Genomic DNA, 20869 nt, shown 5'->3' with positions numbered 1-20869 from the left:
CTAGGTGTGAGGAATTTAGCCCGGTGATCATGGTAGATATGAAATAGAGAATGAAGAGGAAAGATTCACTCTATGAGAGTGAAGTTCAGGTTTTTGCCCTTATCCTGGATGGGACAGAAAATGCTTCGTATGGAACGAAGCTCAGATTTGACCCTTAACCTGATTGGGGGATGAAATATCTCATAGAAATGAGACTCAGGTTTGTACCCTTAACCTGATCGGGCGGAAAATGAAATACCTCTTTGATTGAGGCTCAGGTTTGTACCCTTATCCTGATCGGGCGGGAAATGAAATACCTCATTGAATGAGGCTCAGGTTTATACCCTTATCCTGATTGGGCAGAAAATGAAATACCTCTTTGATTGAGGCTCAGGTTTGTACCCTTATCTTGATTGGGCAGAAAATGAAATACCTCTTTGATTGAGGCTCAGGTTTGTACCCTTATCCTGATTGTGCAGAAAATGGAATGGAGTCCTCGAAAGAAGAGACCATGATGGAACCTTCGGATTTTGCATAATAAATCCGACATGAGTTTTGCAAAAGGAAGGAAAATGGGATCCCTAAAGCTTGAAAAGGGGTTGATTTTGGGTGTCTCATTGCTGAGACTAAATAGCTTTTGAAATTGTCTTTTGCAAGAAAATGATTGGTGGTTTGACCTTGAACTGAAATAGGACTGTCTATGGTGGGACAGTGAGGACACAGGGAAGTGTGCGAGTCTAAGAGCTCCTGCTATCAAAGAAGGGAAGGAATCGAGTCCTTAAGAGGGATTGAAAATTGGTGTCAGGATGTATCAAAAACGGACATCAAGCTCTCACTTCACGTCAGGATAGCTAGAAAATATCATCAAAATGTTGAAAATTTTGTTGTTGATTCAAAATATTTTGAGAATGATGCACATTGTTGCAAAATTATCCTCCTTTTTTGCCTGAAACGTTACCTCCAAACGAGATTCACTTCGTAGAATCAAGATTGGGAATCCAAATTACTTGCAATTAACCTTCTTCAAGGAAGCTATCAATTTCCTTGATATGAACAGAAAGAGGATTTGATATTATGAAAGCAATTGTTGAAAGAATATTGGTAATAGAATTTCACAGATTTAAAGAGGATTCTTGTTAGATTTGGCAGTTCGATATCATGGGAGCTTCTCTCATGATAATCTTTCTGCACTCTTTTTGGGCTCTTTTGGGCTTCGGTTACATTCTCCTTCATTTTGGAGACTTTTCTTTCCTTCTTTTCCCTCTCTTTCTCTCTTTTAGGAGGGTACGTCACAAACTCCTTCAACTTGGAGATATTTTGCTCCTTCTTTGCTCCAGGGTTATCTTGATGAAATTGGCTCATTGGCTGGAGTTTTTTGGGTGATAGCTAAAATTAAATATCTTTTAGGGATTGTCGGGAGGTTCATCACATCTACCTTCATCTCGACAGTGCTTTGGACTTTCTCTGGAAGGATCTGTCATAAACTTCGTCATCTTAGAGATGTTTCAAATCTTCTTTGGCCCCGGGGGTCTACTCGCTTAATTCGCCTTCATCTTGACGACAATTGAGAGGTCTCTTTTGTGGATATTTAATTGCAACTTAGGTGATTTTGAGAAGACAAGGCTTGAATGAATTCTCTCTTTTCTAGCACTCAGGATATTTCCACTGCCTCATTTTATAAGAATAATCTTTAGAACTGTGCCACAACTGCGATCAATATCAATCATCTATGGCTTTGCAATAGCATTGAATCTTCTTTGCTGGCCATATCGAGGATTTATCCTTCATCCTTTTGTTTGGCCAATAGAAAGAATTTGAATTTTGAATCTCTTTTTGCGAAAGCTTCACTCTTTTGGAAGTAATGCTGAAGGTAAACTGAGGTAAAATTTTATGCAATAGAATTCTGAAATCAACAGGTAATTAATTGACAAATTGACAAAATGTTCTTGAAATCCTGGGTGAAAGAGAGCATTTGAGGTTCGGCTCAATACATCTGTGACGAAAATTCTCCTCTTTTTCCCCAAAAAGAGAGACTCAAGCTTAGCCCTTACCTAAATGGGAAATGAAAATTACTCTTCTCTTCCTTGAAGAGGAGGTGTTTGCAAAACGAACTTTTGAAGAGAAATTAAGCTTTCGTCAAAGCTCCCTAATATTAGGCTTTTCTTATAGAAAGGGGGCCGATAAAAGTGAGGTCGGAAAATTGGGTCATGAAAGGAACGAGTTCATCACACTCTCCCTAAAAAGAGGGTCCTTCATGATGAAAAATGGCCTAGTATGAAATTGGGGGGCCACAAAGAAAGCGAGTCTCCGTCGAGCCTCTCCCTATGAAAAGGGTTCCTTGTGTGAACTTGGAAATTGTTTTGCAAACGGTTCATAAAGACGCGAGTCCCTTCAAACTCTCCCTGAAAAGGGGTTAAGTGAACGAATTGGATAGCATGCGAAAAGAACGAGCTCCCTCAAACTCTCCCTAAAAGGGTCTCTCGCAAGAGAAAATGATTGAAATTGGATATTGGGATTGATTGACCCAAAGGTCAAAATTGGGAATTGGAAAATTGATTGGTGAAAATTGAATTGACCCAGAGGTCGAAATTGGATGACCTGACAGTCGAAATTGAGAATTGAGTGACCCGAAGGTCGAAATTGGAGAATTGGGTGACCCGAAGGTCAAAATTGGAGATTGGATGACCTAAAGGTCGAAATTGAAATTTGAGTGACCCAAAGGTCGAAAATTGGAAATTGGGTGACCTAACGGTCGAAATTGAGAATTGGGTGACCCAAAGGTCGAAGTTGGAGATTGGATGACCTAAAGGTCGAAATTGAAGAATTGAATGATCCGAAGATTTAAATTGGGAATTGGTGGGCAAAATGTCAAATTTGAGAAATTGACTGACCCTGAAGATCAAAGTGACTTGGATTAACTAAGGAGAATAAATGGCTCGAGTCAAAGCTCGAATAAGGTCAAGAGATCATGAGTCAGAACCCGGATCAACAAAGAAAAATAAAAAACTTGAATCATAGCTTGAATAATGTAAAGAGATCACGAGTCAAAACTCGGATCAACAAAGGAAAATGAAGAGCTCGGATCAGAGATCGAATAAGGTAAAGAGATCACGAGTTGGAACTCGGATCAACAAAGGAAAATGAGGAGCTTGAATTAGAGCTCGAATAAGGTAAAGAGATCATGAGTCAGAACTCGGATCAACAAAGGAAAATGAGGAGCTCGAATCAGAGCTCGAATAAGGTAAAGAGATCACGAGTCAGAACTCGGATCAACAAAGGAAAATGATTTGAAGGAGACTGAAGGAGTAGTATTTGTTGGGGTGCGAATGGTGGTTCGATATGCCCATAGTGTATCATGGATCTTCTCATGCCAGTCACGGCCTGTTTCCACGGTTTGCTTCAAGATACGGATTAGGATTTTGTTGGTGGCTTCTGCCTGACCATTTCCTTGAGGATAGTATGGAGCGGAGAGATGATGATAGATTTTGAATTTTGAGTAGAATGTCTTTATTTTTTCATTCTTGAAGTGACTGCCATTATCTGAAACGATGTCATGCGGGATGCCGAAACGATAAAGGATGTTCTTGTGGATAAAAGAGACCACATGACGACCTTCTACTATGCGAAGAGTGATAGCTTCTACCCACTTGGTGAAATATTTTGTTGCGGCAAGGAAGTATTTTTGGCCATTTAAAGTAGAGGGAGTGATGGGACCTACGACATCGAAGGCCCACATAGAGAACGGCCATGGAGAGAAAACAGACTGCAAATATGTTGCTGCAGCATGAATAGAAGGTGCGTGTATCTGGCATTGAACCCACTTCTTCACAAAGTGGTAGCAGTCTTGTTGCATAGTCTTCCAATAGTAACCTGCTCAGATGATTTGCTTGACCAGGGTTTGGTAGCCGACGTGGCCACCACAGATGCCTTCGTGTGCTTCTCGCACGACTTCTTTGGCTTTGTCTTTGTCTAAGCATCTGGAGTACTCTGAACTGAATCCACGATGATAGAGGACATTGGCCAGAATGAAATATCGAGTAGATATACGCTGGATTGCTTGCTGCTCTTTCTTTGAGAGTTCTGGGGAAAATTCACCGGTTTCTATGAAAGTTTTGATATTATAATACCAAGGCTTCTTCTTTTGCTCAGCTTGGTTTACTTGTTCTGTTGGAAGGAAGGTAGGTTGGTCAAGTCTGCCAATTTCGAAAGTGCGACAAGATTCTCCATTCTTGAATGCCATGATGGAGCCTAAACTGGCTAGACTATTGATGATGCATGAAATGCACATCATGTTATCTAGTTATTCATGCATTTTGTAGTGAGTTTAAGGTTTAAAACCCATGTTTAGATGTATTTGGATGTCAAGGGGTTGTGGTTTGAATTTCAGAAAAACAAGAGTTAAAATGAGAGAGTTATGGCTATTTTAGTGTTCAGGCACAGATTTCGAGGTGGATCGGATCCATATCCGACCCAATTAGGTTGTTTTGGACCTTGAAACAATCACTATAGAGCCCAAATCCAACCCACACACATATCCATACCCAATTACAAAAGATTTGCAGAAAACCCCCCAGAAAGTGGCGCAAAGTGAAATAATTTTTTATAACCTTGTTTTTGAAAATTGCAAAAAGTATAAATATACTTTTTGGCTGAAGCCCTAGATGTCTTTGGCATTGGAATTGATGCCCCCCGTTGTGATTCTATCTCCAGCCCCCTTCCAACCCTTCATCTCACATCATTTGCCTTGAAGATTGAGTTTTGCTTGAAACTCAAGCATTGATTCATCTCCCGTTTCAATTCTTTTCGTTTCTTCTCCATCCTTGCTATGATTAACCATTGTTTTTTGTGTTTTTGCAGGTGTAGCAGAGGTGGAGAACATCTATCTTGTGTGGAAGTACGAAACACTCCAACAAGATGAGCCGACCCTACCTCCATCTGGTTTTCTAAGCCCTCCGATCGCGAATCGGCACATTTTCCATCTTTGGTGGATCTCCAACGTGTGGCAGCTGTAAAACCCCTGCTCGTGGTGTTATTCCAGCATCTTTGAACAATCCAGAATGTTAATCTAAAGCCATTGTCCGCTCTCTTCTCCCCCACAATGGTCGGATCGCCCTGGAGGTAGGTCTTCTTCTCTCTTTTCTTCTAGTTAAAACCCAACATTGGTGCATGTGTTTTGTTTAGTTTTTTTTTTATTGTGTGTTGTGCTTTATTGTTTCAACCTTAGTATAGAACTCGTGCACAGACCAACACGGTAGATCTAGGTTGGTTTTCATTTTGATGTGTTAGAGTGTTAGTTTTTAATCGTTTTAGCCCCAAAACGTGGAAATCGGCTAGATCTTGTTCTAGCCAATTTTTGTTGTTTTTCATTTCTGGTTTTCTGTGTTAGTTTAGCAGAGAAAACATATTTCAAAATATATTTTATGCCCAGGTTGTCGTTGGATGTGTTTTAGGGTCTCGTTTGAGTCAAAACCCATGAATCGCCTAGATTCATCCTAGGCGATCTTGGTCTTACAATATTTATGTATTTATTCTGTATTTTTTTCTGCAGTTAGAAGTGTATTTCAGACCTTGTTTAAGCTGTATTTCGTGTGATTTAGTTAAAGGTCTAGATTGGTTTTATCTCAAAGGTGTTGTGTGACTGGTTTTGAAAAATTTGTTGGATGATAGGTTGATTCCGGGGAAGTGCGTGTGCTTTCATTGTGTAAGTCGTATGACTGCGTTTGATTTGTATGTTTCTCAATCTGGTGTTGGTCGAATTGAATGCCTTAGGAATCATTTATAGTTTGTCTCATTGTTGTGGTGTCTTTTGGATTTGCGAAAAAAAAAAGAAAATTCGAGTCTTGTTTTTCTAGTGGTAATGTCGTCCAGCCGACTGTAGGTCTTCCATCTAGTTCTAGTTTGCTGAAGTAGAATAAGGTACTGATTAATGTTTAGTTTAAATAGATGTTAATTTTGTGGTAAATTTAGTATTGATTCTTTTAATTGTTTTGTGTTTAGGTAGGCGTGTAGTTAGATTGCAAATAATGTTTTCAGCTTTGTCTTAATTTCCAGCATATAGATAGTTTGTTTATGTTTCCATTTAGTTCAAATAGTTAGTATAGTTGTGTGTTAATTTAGGTTTATAATTTTCATGATAATTGTAGCTTAATTGTTATATTTTGATTTTTTATGTTTTAGAGAGTCATCTTCCCTAAGGAGGGGCGTCAGCCATTAGAGCTCCATTAGAGCTCTAGGCTTATTTTGGTAAGAGTCATTTGCATTTAGAAGGTCCATCAGGGTGTCTAGGTTGATTGCATTAGGACTTGAATGTTTAGACGTTTTTCTTTTAGTATTTGACAAATCTGAATTAGGTGTTATTTCCTTTAGTGTAGAAAGTGATATTTTCCAATTTCAACCTTGCCTTATTTTAGATAGATATTGAGTCAATTAATTTAGAGGTAGGTTAATTTTCTTGTCTAAGCTAAATTGAGTTTTAGGAAGAGGGTAGGTGAGTAATTGTGTTTTGGAATTTATTTTGGCAACCTTGAGGTCTTCTAAATTCATGTGGAATATTTAAAGAAAGGATTTAAGATTAATTGTCCAACCAAGGTAGGGGAAAGTTACTTGTTTAGATTTGGAAATATATTTTGCAATTTAATTGACTTGACAAATAGAGTGTCCACGGTTTTGAGTAAGAAAGTCAAATCTTTTACAAATATTTTTAGAAAGTTCAAAATGTGTGACCTCTTGTTGAGTTGGACAACTTTATTGATTTTCAAAATTCGTTTTTCAAAGAATTTAAGGAAAGACAATAACTTCTCTTTAGACTGGACGGTTTCCTATCTTTTGTTACTTTCCAATTTGATTGATACAATAATTAAGAAAAAAAAATTCCCTTTGATTTGGATGGTTTTTGGATAGATCCAATTGCCAATTTCATTTTGAACATTTACTCATCCTTACATCTCTTTCTATATTAATTTAGCATAGATTTAGTATTAGATAATTTAGTAATTGCGCATTAACCCTATGTTAGTAATTAAGTATTTAGTTTTCTTCATCTTTGCCATTTTTAATTAATTAGATTTTTTTAGTTTCTAATTTTGGCATAGTTGAAGTGGGTCAACCTAGTTGAACCATCTGTGTGGGGAGTGAACCTAATCCAATCTAAATCCTAAAAACCGCACCCCATTGGTCTCTAGTTCATTTAATTTTAAGTTTAATTCATATTAGATATAGTGTATGTTAGTTTAGTTAGTCATTTGCTTGATTGAGTGATACTTTAGAAGTAAGTGTTATTTAACGTGTAATGGTTCATTGTGTGTTTGATTTGTGCATTTCATTTAGTTAGTTGTGTGTAGTTTTAATTAATTTCAGCCTTTAGTTCATATAGGTAGGTTTGCATCTTTAAGTACATTAGTTGCATTTGATGTATTAGTTAACTTATCTCTAGTCGTGATTTGCATATTTAATTCAAGTTTCCTTGCATTTAGCATAATTTCATTTAAGGTCTGCATATAGACTGTCATTCAGAAGTATTTAGAACTGTAATTGCATTTAGATTGCATTCATAGTATTTAAAATAGACTTCTACAATGAATAGTGAATTGAACTTGAAACCCGATTTTTGCCCTATCGCACAAGCGTTATTTTATGTGCAAAATTTTAAAGTTTTCTAAAAACGCTTTTTCTATTCACTTTATTAATGTGTTAACTGTCTGCAGACTAAATTTTAACTCAATCCGAGTTGATTTGGTCTGATTTTTAAGCGTTTTGTGAAAACAGCTTTTTCGGATTTTATAATTTCGGGACCTGTGATATCCAAATTTTCCCTGGTTTTGAAACGCTTATATCTGGAGTTCCTGATATCATTTTTTAATTCTGTAAAAACTGTCAGATTTTTTAATCTATTAATTACAGAATAGAACAAATTTCGGGAAATTTGGACCTCGTTTGCTTTGTCAAACAGTCATTTTATGAAGAGCTGTCAGAAGTCTATTTTGCACTATTTAGGGGTATATTTGTAATTTCATTCTTTTAGTCATTTTCGGTCTGTTTTCATTAGTTTCTGCATTTTAATTGTTGCATCTGCATCATACAGCATAATTAGAATTATATTAGTTCGTTTTAGAATTAGTTAAATATTTTAGTTGTTATTTTAGTGTAATTAAGATTTGTTTCTTTCATTTCTTGAAAATTAGGTTTAATATCATTTCTAATTTGATTTATTGGAATTAGTTACTAACTTTGTATTTTCCTATTTTATTAGGTTGAAAAGCATAAAAAAAAAATTCCAGGGATTCTTGTCCAAGTGCGAAGATTTGAGAAGTGGTGAAAAGATAGAAATACCCTTGGCGTGCAATAGAAGCTTGAAGTGTTTTTTTAGTTAGATTTAGTGTTATATTGTATTTGTGATAAACATTGTAGTTATTAACTGTTATTTATTGATTAATAAAGTAAATTTCTTAGAAATAATTGAGTAATTCTCGTTCCCTGTGGATTCGACCCGTGCTTACCACTTTTGTGGAAAGTCGGTTATTTACTTTTGGTTGATGATTTTCCAAGGATTTTACTGAAAAATTATCTTTTAAAAATAGCATTCATAAAAAAATCAACCAACTATCAACCACTTGATTGAAATCTCTCTTGATATGAAAGAGCTGAAATTCTTTGAACTGACTAACAAGAGCTAAAACGATTTTCTGATAAGGAAATAGCTTCTGATCTTTGACTTGCCATTCGGCTCAGACTTTATTGACAACGAGTAATGAGTCGCCGTAGGCATGCACTCTCTTGACATTGAAGTCTAGCAGAATCTTTAGTCCTTGAATCAGGGCTTCATACTCTACCATATTGTGGGTACATTGGAAATCTAACTTGAGAGAAAATGGAATCATCTTTTTCTCAGGAGTGAATAACAAGATCCCAATGCCTATTCTGGCCATATTTTTTGAACCGTCGAAAAATAGATTCCAGATTGGATATTGTTGAATATTGCATATTTGCTCATCCGGGAAATCATCTTCGGCTTTCACTTCTTCTACCAGAGGAAAGTCAGTCAGTTGATCTGCAATCACTTGGACTTTAATTGATTGCTGCGAGACATATTCTAAGTCATACTGCATTAGTAAGACTTGCCATTTGGCAACTCGTTCGCTGAGAAAAGCTTGCTCTAGGATGTACTTGAAAGGATTGAGTTTGGACAAGATTTTGACTTCAGATGCTAGCAGGTAGTGTCTTAGCTTCTGACACATCCATACTAGAGCTAGGCAGGTCTTCTCTATTTGAGAGTATTTCTTTTCATAGTCTATGAAAGTCTTACTCACATAATAAATGGCGTGCTCTATCAAGCTGCTTTCTTTGTATTGCACCAAGAATCCACCGCATGCGACTTGATTGACTGAGATGTACAGCAGAAGAGGTTTTTCCAATTTTGTCAGCTTCAGGATTGGAGGATTGAGAAGATATCTCTTGATGCGATCGAACGATTGCTGACACTCTGGTCCCCATTCGAACTTCACTCCTTTTCTGAGCAAGTGATTGAAAGGTTCACATCTAATTGCCAAGTTGGAAATAAATCGCCGAATTGATTACATGCATCCTTGAAGGCTACGCAATTCTTTGAGATTCGTCGAGGGTGGCATATCGATGATAGTCTTTGCTTTGGCTGGATCAACTTCAATTCCCTTTTTGCTGACCAGAAAACCCAACAGTTTGCCTGATTCGATTCCGAAAACACACTTTTGAGGGTTAAGCCTCAACTTATAATAAATGAGTCTCTTAAAGACTTGATCAAGCGCTTTGAGGTGATCTTCTGACTCTTTGGATTTCACGAGGATATCTTCAACATACACATCCATGATTTTGCGCATCTGATCGTGAAAGATAATGACCATTGCTCGTTGATATGTTGCTCCCGTATTTTTGAGCCCAAAAGGCATAACTGTATAGCAGAAAGTGCCCCAAGGCGTAGTGAAGGAAGTTTTGGATTGGTCGCGGGCGGCTAACTTAATCTGATTATAGCCGGAATATCCGTCCATAAAGGAAAACATGGCATGTCCTGCCGAGCTGTCAACTAGAAGATCAATGCTTGAAAGTGGATAATCATCTTTCGGAGTCGCCTTATTGGGGTCTCTGAAGTCTATGCAGATCCTTACTTTGCCGCTTTTCTTTGGAACAACGACGATATTGGCTAACCAATCTGGGTAGTCAATAGTTCGAATAAATTCTGCTTTCAGCAAATCTTCAAGTCCTTCTTTGACTTGTTGTTCTATCCTGGGATTCATCTTTCTCAGCTTCTGCTTAACTAGCTTAGCATCTAGCTTCAAAACGAGGTGATGCTCGACTAATTTTGGGTCTAGGCCCGGCATATCTGCATATGTCCATGAGAACACTTCCTCATGTTGCCTGAGGAAATTAGTAAACCTTTCCTTCTCTTCTGGATTCAGGCTGGTTCCGATCTTGAGAATTTTTGGATTGTCCTCTGAACCAATATTGACATCTTCAGTTGGATCTTGGACTATAGCTGATGGTTCATCCTGCTTCTGAACTGAGGCAAACTCTGGTAATTCCTAAAGAGACAGATCAAATTCTGCATAATCATCTGACTGTTTTGCAGCCTTGCTATCTTTTGTACTTGCTTTGACTCGGTGAATTGTTGTCGACTTCTAGAAAGCCTTTGGATTGAGAATGAGCTTTTTGATTGCTCGGGAAGACATTCTAAAATTTTGGATAAGAAATTTGGTTTAGGTGAAATCGTCCATCATAAGACAAACAATCATTTGAAACAAATCATGCATAAAATGATATTGGTATGCTTAAAATGAGGAGGAAAGGAGACAGATGGCATCCAGATAGACAAAAAAACTTGGGATTTTATTGATTTTAAATTGATCAAAGACATTGATAAAATGAGACATTTATTGAAAAGAATAGAAAGAAAAAAATGAATGGTTTTCAATGTGTCCCCTTTATAAAAACAGTCTTCTTTGGTGAGCTTCCGCCGGTAAACCCTAGCCTTGCTCTGTGGGGATGATGCTTTTGGACCACTGGCTCGATGCGGCCATCTTCATTTTTGCCTAGTCCTTTGAAGGGTTGATATTCGTGCTTCAGGAGTAAATCAAATCCCTTTCTTGCCTTCATGAATTGCGGAAACAACGGATGATCTTTGATGGCACTGTAGTTGATTCGGCCTCAAGTTTTGAAGAATTCAGGACCTCGCCATCGGGTCATGGCTACAGTGTGCAAAGCTAATTGTGAGGATGTCTGAAGTATTTCCCGACTTTCTCCAAGATTGATTTCTTCACTTTCCCTGATGCTGGGAATATCTGCAGTGAATGATGGTCGAGGGATCATGGGCTGCAGGAGCCTTTCTTCTGGGTCCTCTTCTAGTACTGTTGTAATCATTTCACCTTTTGACCATTTTACACACTGATGAAGGGTGGAAGGCACTGCATTTGCATTATGGATCCATGTCCTTCCGAGCAGCAGATTGTAGGTGGGTGGCACATTGACCGCATGAAAGAGGACGGAATGCACAGAATAATTGATGAACACCTCCAGGAATATCTTGCCTTTGACCGTTTGGCTGTGATTGTCAAACCCAAAGATAGTGATAGGATCTGGAATGTATTCTTTGTTCTTGATCCCCAACGCTTTTGCTATCATTTTAGGACATATATTGAGGTTTCTACCTCCATCGACCAACACATGGGGTACTGTCATTCCTCTGACTCGAACGACAATGTACAAAGCATTATTATGAAAGGAGTGAGGCTTTGGATGGTCCTCATCCGAGAAAGTGATTGGCGCATTGGTCATGGCTGAGTTCACAATTTGTGCCATGTCTTCGGGTGTGGTACTGGGCTTGACTTTAATCTTTCTGAGCAGATCATCCAATACTTGCTGATGCTTGCGGGAATTCTTGGCCAAGTCAAGAATGGAAACATTGGACAGAGCAGTCAGAGGCTTCTCACTTGAATTTTCTGGCCTGGGTTTGATGATTTGATTAAGGAAATCAAGAATTCCCTTTGACTTGGGGGATGACTTTGTGGGCTCTTCAGACACTTTCATCCTGCCGAATGCTGAGATTATGTCCATCTTCTTAGAAGTTGGAGATGCTTGTCGTAGCACTGACACCTGATGTTGCATCTGGAGGTCTTGAACAGAACATGGCTTGATGTGTTCATGAGGTAGGAATGGATGTTCAGATACTACTGATGTAGTATGCGATGGAAATGGTTGGTTAAGAATATTCATTTTCTCTTCTTCTTCTCCTTCTATCAATAGATTCTTGTCAATGAGGTCTTGCACGATGTTCTTGAGAACAAAGCAGTTCTCAGTGTTGTATCCCACTGTCCTGTGGAACTTGCAAAATTGGTCTTTCCATTTCCCCATGGGTACAGGGGGATCAACCAGTCTTGGTAACTTGACAATCTCCTTTGATAGCATATACTCGAGTACATCTTAGAGTGATTGGTCTAAAGGTGTGAATTTTCTGTCGTAACTCTATCCTTCGTGCTTAGCTTTTTCACGCTATTTCGGCCCTTGATCTTGCTGAGGAGGCTTGCTGTATTGAGGAGCAGGCTTTCCTTTCTGATCGCCTTTGATATTCGAACTTCCTGCACCGTAGCAGTAATCTTTCTTCTGCCCCTTATGTTGATTTTGACTGTTGTTGTTGTTGTTGGCAGAATAGGTGAAGTGTATCTTCTTCTTCTGTTCACCTTGGGGGTTATTTTTGAAAAATGTGAAGCCTTCATAGACCCCATTCTCCACACTTAGTTCGAGCCATTTAGCTCTTTCGGTTAGCTCGATGAAGGTCCTGGATGGTGCGGTGGAGATCAATCCTCTCAGAGGTTGCGAAAAATTGTTGAGGATCAGTGATAAAGCATGTCTTTCTGATATAGGATCCCTCATTTTATTGCAGGCTGACCTCCATCTGTGAATAAAGTCCCGTGCTTTCTCATTTTCATTCTGCCTTAGACTACAGAGATGACTTAGTGTCGGGAGCGCCTTCGTGTTGAATAGGAAGCGTTCAATAAATAAGTTCACTACTTTATCAAACTTCTTGAGCTCGATGGGGTTGATATGCTCAGCATACCATTTAGCTGCAACTCCTTCCAAGTTGCGGGGAAAACATAGAAATAGTGCTCAGTTGTTTCTTTTGAACCTTGAGCACTCAGCAAAGAATGTGGCGAGATGAGCTTTCGGGTCGCCAGAACCGTCGAACTTGATGAATTTTCGGGGAAGGTTTTCTAAATCATCGTCCCCTTCTAGGCCATCATAAAAGTCCTCGCTGGTGAAGACTTTTTTGCCCTTGTCGCGGGCTTGCAAATCTTTAACCACTCTGGCCATGTCCTTGAATTGTGCTTGCAAGGGATCTTCTGCGACTCGGCTCTTTGATTTGAGGTTCCTCCTTTGACCACGTTTCTGGAATGCCGGAGGCACCTCATATTCTCCATCGGTGTTTTCAGTTAAGTCTTATTCATCTAAAATCTCCTTTGGCTGGATCTGCTTTTTGGAAGCCTTCTTATCCCTGTGACCATGGAGCTTCTCTCTGAATGGATTCCGTTCTGAACTGGTCCCGGGCTGCTCATTCATCATCTTGTTTATCATTTTTTGGAACATGGCATACGTTTGAGGGTCTATGCCATCATCCTCTTGTTGCTGCTCTTGACTCCTCTCGGATCGCGGGGAGCCCATTTCTTCTTCTGAGGCTGACGAGTATTGAGATACCGTTGTTCTTTTGCCTGATCTTGTCCGAACCATCAAATGTTGTGGATGCTTTCTGCAGGGCAAAGACCTGATTAGATTATGAAGGAATTGACTTTTGGAAGAAATATTTGTTGGAAATATGGTAGACAATTTGAAAAAGATATCCCATTACTATCGATTGAGTCGTCGCAGAAATCACGACAATTGTGTTGTCATTCTTTGAAAAAGAAATAATCAACGAAAATGTGCCTTGTTACCTAGGCGAGGTCGTCAAACCATAGTAGAAAGATGGAAAATTTTATTGAAATGAGGAAAATATGATTTTATTGATCTCGACAAGGAGGTGGAGGACAAACAATTTGCCACCATTCATGATAATCGGCAGACACTCTAGGACCAGGAAAGAGTTTGAGAGAAACAAAGGAAACACAGCCGTAGCGGGCAGAATGATATGCCCCGGACCATTATGCGGAAGTGAGATCGAATTCTGCCATAGCTTGTGATAGCAATCGGGCTTCGACGTACTGCTGCCTTTGGGAGAACTGTCGAACACATCGCTCTGGTTGGTAGTAAGTGTAGAAGAACGGTCCCAGCAACTTGAACTGCTTGCCATAAACATATGTATATCTGAGAGGGGATAATTGTCGATCAAAATAGTTTCAGACTATGTCATCTTCTTGAATGTTGTCGATCATGGACCGGTACTGTGCCACTGGAAGAAGTTCTTGGCCATTGTATCTAAAAGAGCTTGCTCGGGCTGGAACATGCTGGAAGAACCAGGATTGGAGTGCGTAGATGCATCCTTCAACTAAGATGGATTCTCCGAGTGAGAAATGAGTCAAACCCCGATACAGGAAAGCAAGAGCTGCCATAGCTATGGAAAGACGATTGGTCTGCCGACTTCCCCATCTTCTCATGAGCTAGATTATTCTGATGTCCATATAGTTTTGTCCATCTGGGAAGAGGGGTAATCCTACAGTGTATAGGACCATTGCATTCTAAATCCTTTCTTTAGCTGTCCTGGATAGTGAGCTGACTTCAACGAAGGTCCCATACTGGCGGTACAACTCGAGCAGGTTGACATATTTATTTTCGTCCAAATGGATCAGAGGCCAAGATCGGCGGCCTGTCATACGAGCTAAGGACTCTCGGAGGTCCAAACCCTTGACATTGATCAGGAATTGATGCTCTAATGGATCTTCTGGTTGACCGGCTGGTTCTGGTAATCCCATAATTTCTGAAAATTCATCCATTAAAACGGTCATCTCTCCCCATGGGAACCAGAAAGTACATGTCCGTGAATTTCATCGCTTTGCCATTGCATAGATCAGGTTACCATTTACTGTCTTCTTTCCGACGACCGACGACACTTCTAGTCCACACTCGCTCAAATGGTTCAAGAACATGCGAGAAAAGCTTTTGAGCCAAAAATAATACCACCGGGGAATGAAAGTTCTGGTGCTAAGGGCTCGATGTTCAAGACAACCTTGTCGCACCTCGTAGGAGATGTGACCTTCGAGAAAGATAAGATCGACTTGACTGGATGCCATCGGACTGAAATAGAGAAAGACTCAGAATCACACTTAGGAAAATATAGGAATTTTTGAAAATTTTGCAGGCGGGATATAAAATGCAGCTGGAAATTTGAGATCCAGTAGAACGGTAGAATAGAAAATCACCTGGAGTTTTGAAAGAAATTGGACATTTTGAAAAGTCATCCAGGGTTTGAGAAGGTAAAGGGAAGAGATGAATATGGATATTTGAAAATAGTTTTGGGGAAAATATGAAAGAAATAAAGGTAGCATACAAACAATCACATCCTTCACAAACATTCATGCACATTCAGCACTCCCTAAAAGGCTGACTCTAGATGCATCATTTTGAAAACAGCTGTAGGACCTTAATCCTAACTTTAGGTTCAGATCATCTTTGTCCAATCCAGTTATGCCGATATACCCGAACTAAAATCCTAGGTACGTGGCATATGATTTCAACTCTGGTTCTAAGGTAAGGTTTTTCAACATCCTTGAGCGCCTACCGATATACTTCGGATTGTGGCCCGTACATGGTAGGGGGGTGTTAACCCAAATGAGTGGCCCAGTTGTGAGGCTCTGTCCCGAACTAGGGTTCTGGAAGAGAGCCCAGCAACGTGAAGACCGTGTAAAAGTAGGTAAGGGAGGTTTGAAAAAATGATCACATGCAAGAAATAGATGGCTCTAAATCCTAGAGAGGTAGATTTTTGAAAAAATTTGAAGAAGCATACATTGTTTGCATTTAGATCCTAAATTAAGAAGAGTTGAGTTTAGACCTAAGTCTATGTGAGCATGAAAATATCTCCTCAATATAGTCCTACCAAACCATGCCTAGTCTATATTCAGCCAATGTCAGTTAGGTCAGAATCTAGGCTCCTAGGTTCGCACGATATCAGAAAGTAAAGAGCTGACATTTTTGGAACACAGTTTTGATAATTGAATTAAGTTTAGCACAATTTTGATCAGACAAGAACAGGTCCCATCACGGTTGCCAAACCTGCCATTGTCGCAAAAATTTTCTTCCCGTCTTCCCTTCCCTTGCAGAAGAGGGTGAGGAAGAGAACACTTTCGCGTGTCAGATTTTTGACCAGAGTTTTGGAAATTGTTTTGAAATACTCGCCTCCATTTTTGAAAATAGTGGGAAAATCCATAGGATGGGGCTCGACCTGTCGGTACGAGGTTCGACCGTTCCTGTCGCCTTTAATAGGGGTAATCGAACCAAGGAACAAAATTGTGCTTGACTTAGTTAAATTGTCAAAATTGTGTTCTATCCTAAATGCACAGAGAATTCAGGCATGTGCTATGAAATTTTGTAAAATGCAAGTTGGAAAACATGATGTATGCTCAGCAAATGTTTTGGAGTCGAAAGATATTTCTCGAGAAAAAGAGGGAAATCATTCTCTCAGGAAACTCTGATGAAAAGGATTTGAAATCTCGAGAAAGTTCATAAAGATTTGGGAAAATCGTGAATGGATGAAAATTCTGGGAAAATGGAAAGAATTCTTGAGAAAAGGGTAAACATTTGAAAAGGAAAATATTTGTCAGGAAAATTCTAACTTTAAAAATTTTCTTTGGAAAAAAATTGAAATTCATTGGAAAACTCTTTGGAGAAAGAAAATAAAAACTTAGGAAATTGAAATCCTGAGAATATTGTCCTTGAAATATCTGAAAATCGATTTTGATTCTTGAGAAAGATGAGAAACTTTTTTTGAAAATGAATCTTAAGAAAAGGGATATTTTCCACGGAAAATCACGGGAAAACTTGACTTGAGAAATCCGACTTAAAAAAATTTTAGAGTTTCTAGAGAAATTGATTTCCATGGAATGAAATTTTCTTGATAGAATCATGAGAAAATAAATGATATGATTGAATGTCACTTTGTAGAAGCCTCTTTTAAAAAAAATATACTTTTTTAAAATTAAACTAAGTAGAATTGTCACATATTCCGACTATGGCCGTGAATATGTTTATAATTTACTTAGTCAATTCTAAAATATTTTGTAGAATTGAAAATATGCAGTGAAATTTTGGAAGATAGCCTAAGAGTGTAGGCTCAGTGTGACTGGTAGAAAGATGATGGATCTGGGTCTCGTCCATATTCCGACTAGGGCCGTAAATATGGACTCCACCGAGTTCATCAACCCCCTAAGAGTTGGTGCACGTGCCATTCCTGAACATCCATGGTGATTTTGAAGTAAAATGCATGAATCACATAAACAAGATATTGCATGAATTCAAACTATATGATATGCATCCTAGTCTAAGCAGAAAATTAAATCTCTTATTCTAAAATTTACATTATTACATCACTAGTTAAATGAAATAAAAAGAAATTGCAGACTTCAGCTCCTTCTTTTGAATGTCCCTGCCAAACTTGAAATGGGGTTAGTTCAAATATGTGGGTTTTTCCAAGATTTTCCAATAATATTCAGAAATTATTGGACTTAGTTAGATATAAACCCTATTTCATGCTTTCTTGATATTTGAAATGATGTAAATGCAAGAAAATACAGTAAGAAATAGTTTGAAATTCGAAATTGTGGTCAAAATGACCAAAATACCCCTAATATTGAAGTTACACCTTTAAAAACAAAGTTTTTAAAGGAAATTTTGGTAAAATTGAGATTTTGAAATTCGAATTGAACCAAATGATGATGATATGCATGTTGATACATGATGAAATGCTGCTAAACACATTAAAAATGTAAAATCAGGATTTTGGCATGCTACCATTCATCAAAGTTAACGAATTTCACTTGTTTTTCGCTTGGATCAAGGTCCCGCAGGGTCCTGTTTTGATGATACGACTAAACCGAGCATCAAGCGAATTCCAAATCACACCAAATTCAGTATAAAAACATCTCTCTATCTTGATAAATAGCCTAAAATGCTAAAATTTATGAAATGACATGGTTTAGATGCGAAATTTTGTAAAAAGTCCTAAAATGGGCGAATTTCACCTACGGACCCGAACCAAATGTAACACTTAACGTGATAATGCTAAAACTCCACCATAGAAACATCTGATATTTTGCATACTGCTAAAGGACATGAAATTGAACACTTTTTGCTTTTACAGCCCCGGGATTTGAACTACGGTGAGTTCGGTACTGGGATTTTAGCTCTGACGGAGGTAAAATCGACCTAACCTGATGTAAAATTGCATAACAAATAGCAGCCGACCATAGAAATTTCTGATATTTAAATGTAGAACTATTGACAGATGCAGGAACAACTTTCATGTTTATTATTTTGGCATTTGATCAACAGAAACAGAGATACATTTATGATATTACTTGCCTAAATCAACAGAACAGATAAATATAACAAAATAGGAGACTAACAAGAAAAATCCGAAACTGATAATAAAACTATTCTAAAAACCATAAAATTTCAGATGCAAACAAAGTACATCCCGAGCATGACATTCACGTTTTACAGATTCAGATTTGGAGCAATACCCAAAGAGAACTCATCGACCTAAGTCGATCCAAAGTCTCAGAGACTCAAATCAAGCTCTGACATGTGTCCCAACTCTCAGATTTTTGTCAGATGTCAAAATAATTCAAAAAACTCTATGAAAAACTGATTCAATAATAGACATCATCTTGAGTTTAGGACATTTTTCGGATAAAAAATCGGACCTCATATGAGAGAGATCTTGATTTTACAAGTCAGAGATAAATTTTTAAAACGTATCCAGGGTAACAAAACCCGACCTACCATTTTGAATTTTTACTGCAGTAAACAAATTCAAATCATTCCGAATTTTTGGCAGATTGTTAGGGACACCTAAGGGTGCATACTATGATTTTTTCAGCATTTTTAACGAAAAATAAATGCATGAAATGACATGTGGAATGACTGACAAAAACAGGGAGTTACCTAAATGAAGCTGAATGCATGAAATATTAAATAAATTCATGGAGCATACTATTTTAATGAAATAAAATGTAAATCTAATTTATTTTAATGCATGAACATGATGAAATGTGAAAGGCTAATAAAAAAAGCATGAAAACATATTTTGATATGTGTCATTTTACGAGAATAGCTCGATCCATCCCTCAGATGAGCTCTTTCTTCAAAATGACAATAGGAATCAAGTAAGGATATTACTATAATAAAATCAATAGGGATAGAAGTGCACCTTGTGTTTTCCTACAGCTTTGGAACTCCCGAAATGAACGGCTGCCAACGACTTCTTTCGTCTTTCGATCCGGGCTTCCGAAGGTTCACGAAAATTGATCCACGCCTAGATCGAATTGGAAGTGGTGCGAGCAAGGTTGGTGCTTCAATGCACCCTCTCAATTGAGCCCAAAGGGGGGGGCGTGAATTTAGAATTTCAAAATTATGTAGTAGGGCAACTCTGAGTGAAAATGCTAAATCCAAAGGGAGCTCTCATTCAGCTGGGCGTGGGCCCTGGTATTTGTAGCATTGTTTGAGATTTTTAAATTTCAAACAGGCTTAATCTGAGCCCTTCATGTGGCGCCATCTCAGGGCATGCCACTTGGATTTTTGAGAAAATAAAAAATGAGAATTTTGTGGGTGAGACACCACAGCAAGGGATTTTAAAAATTTTCAAACTTAGCTTGATTTTCTCTGCAGGAGTCTCCCAAATGGTGCCACCTAAGAGGGGGTTGCTTGGGAGTTTTGAAATTTGAAATCTGCTTTTCTGAAGCTTCTCATATGGCACCACCTCATGGGGCTACTTTTATAAAAAAAACAAAGTAAATAAAAAAATGAAGCCAAGTGGGGGTTCTGGAATGACGCCACCTCAAAAGGGAGTTTGAGGTTTGACTCTAGAAGGAATAGGAGCATGCCATGTGGCGCCACATCAGGGTGGCTCCACACTGACACGTGTCAGAAGGACAGGACAGTGGACTCAAATGGCGCCACCTCTGAGGAGTTTAAAGGTTTGAATTTTTTATTTTTCTGGAGGGAGCAGAGGCTGACATGTGGCACCACCTTAGGGTGGCTCCATACTGCCATGTGGTAGGAGGACAGGAACAAAGGAAGCAGGATGCGCCACCTCAAAGAAGTGTTGCTTCCACTTTTTCTGATGCAGGGGGATTTGGACACGTGGCAGTTCAGGATGGCTCTACTTCTGACAAGTGTCAGCTAGCTGAAGGAGTCTTCTCAAATGGCGCCACCTCAGGGTAGATTTGAAATTCAAATGAGGTTGGTTCTGGAGGATTGCAGGGTGGACATGTGGCAGCACCTCTGGGGGTATCCTGCAGTGACACGTGGCAGAAGGGGAGAGAACGAGGAGAAGAACCCTGTGGCGCCAACTCAAAAATAAAATAAAATAAAGATGAATTTATGCAGGAAAATCAACATTTGCGCCACCTAGGCCTTGTTTGAATTTTTTTGAATGGTTGCTTTTTCTAAAGAAGGCCAAGAGTGACATGTGTCCTCTACTTTTTCTGAAGGAAGCTAAGAGTGACATGTGTCACTTACTTTTCTGAGAAAAGTAAGGAGAGACATGTGTCAGTCTGCTTTTTCTGAAGAAGGGAGAGATTGACACGTGTCCTTTGCAGGACACACACTTCAAATGGCGCCACCTCAGAGGAGACAAACTTTACTTTTTCTGAACAGGGCAGCACATGACACTTGGCATCTCATGGTGACCTTGGAATGACACATGGCACAAGGTGAAGATGGT

The sequence above is a fragment of the Nuphar pumila genome, chromosome 9 (assembly GCF_984573655.1).
Source record: "Nuphar pumila chromosome 9, dmNupPumi1.hap1.1, whole genome shotgun sequence".
Taxonomy (NCBI): domain Eukaryota; kingdom Viridiplantae; phylum Streptophyta; class Magnoliopsida; order Nymphaeales; family Nymphaeaceae; genus Nuphar; species Nuphar pumila.
This window is presented reverse-complemented; position numbering follows the sequence as displayed.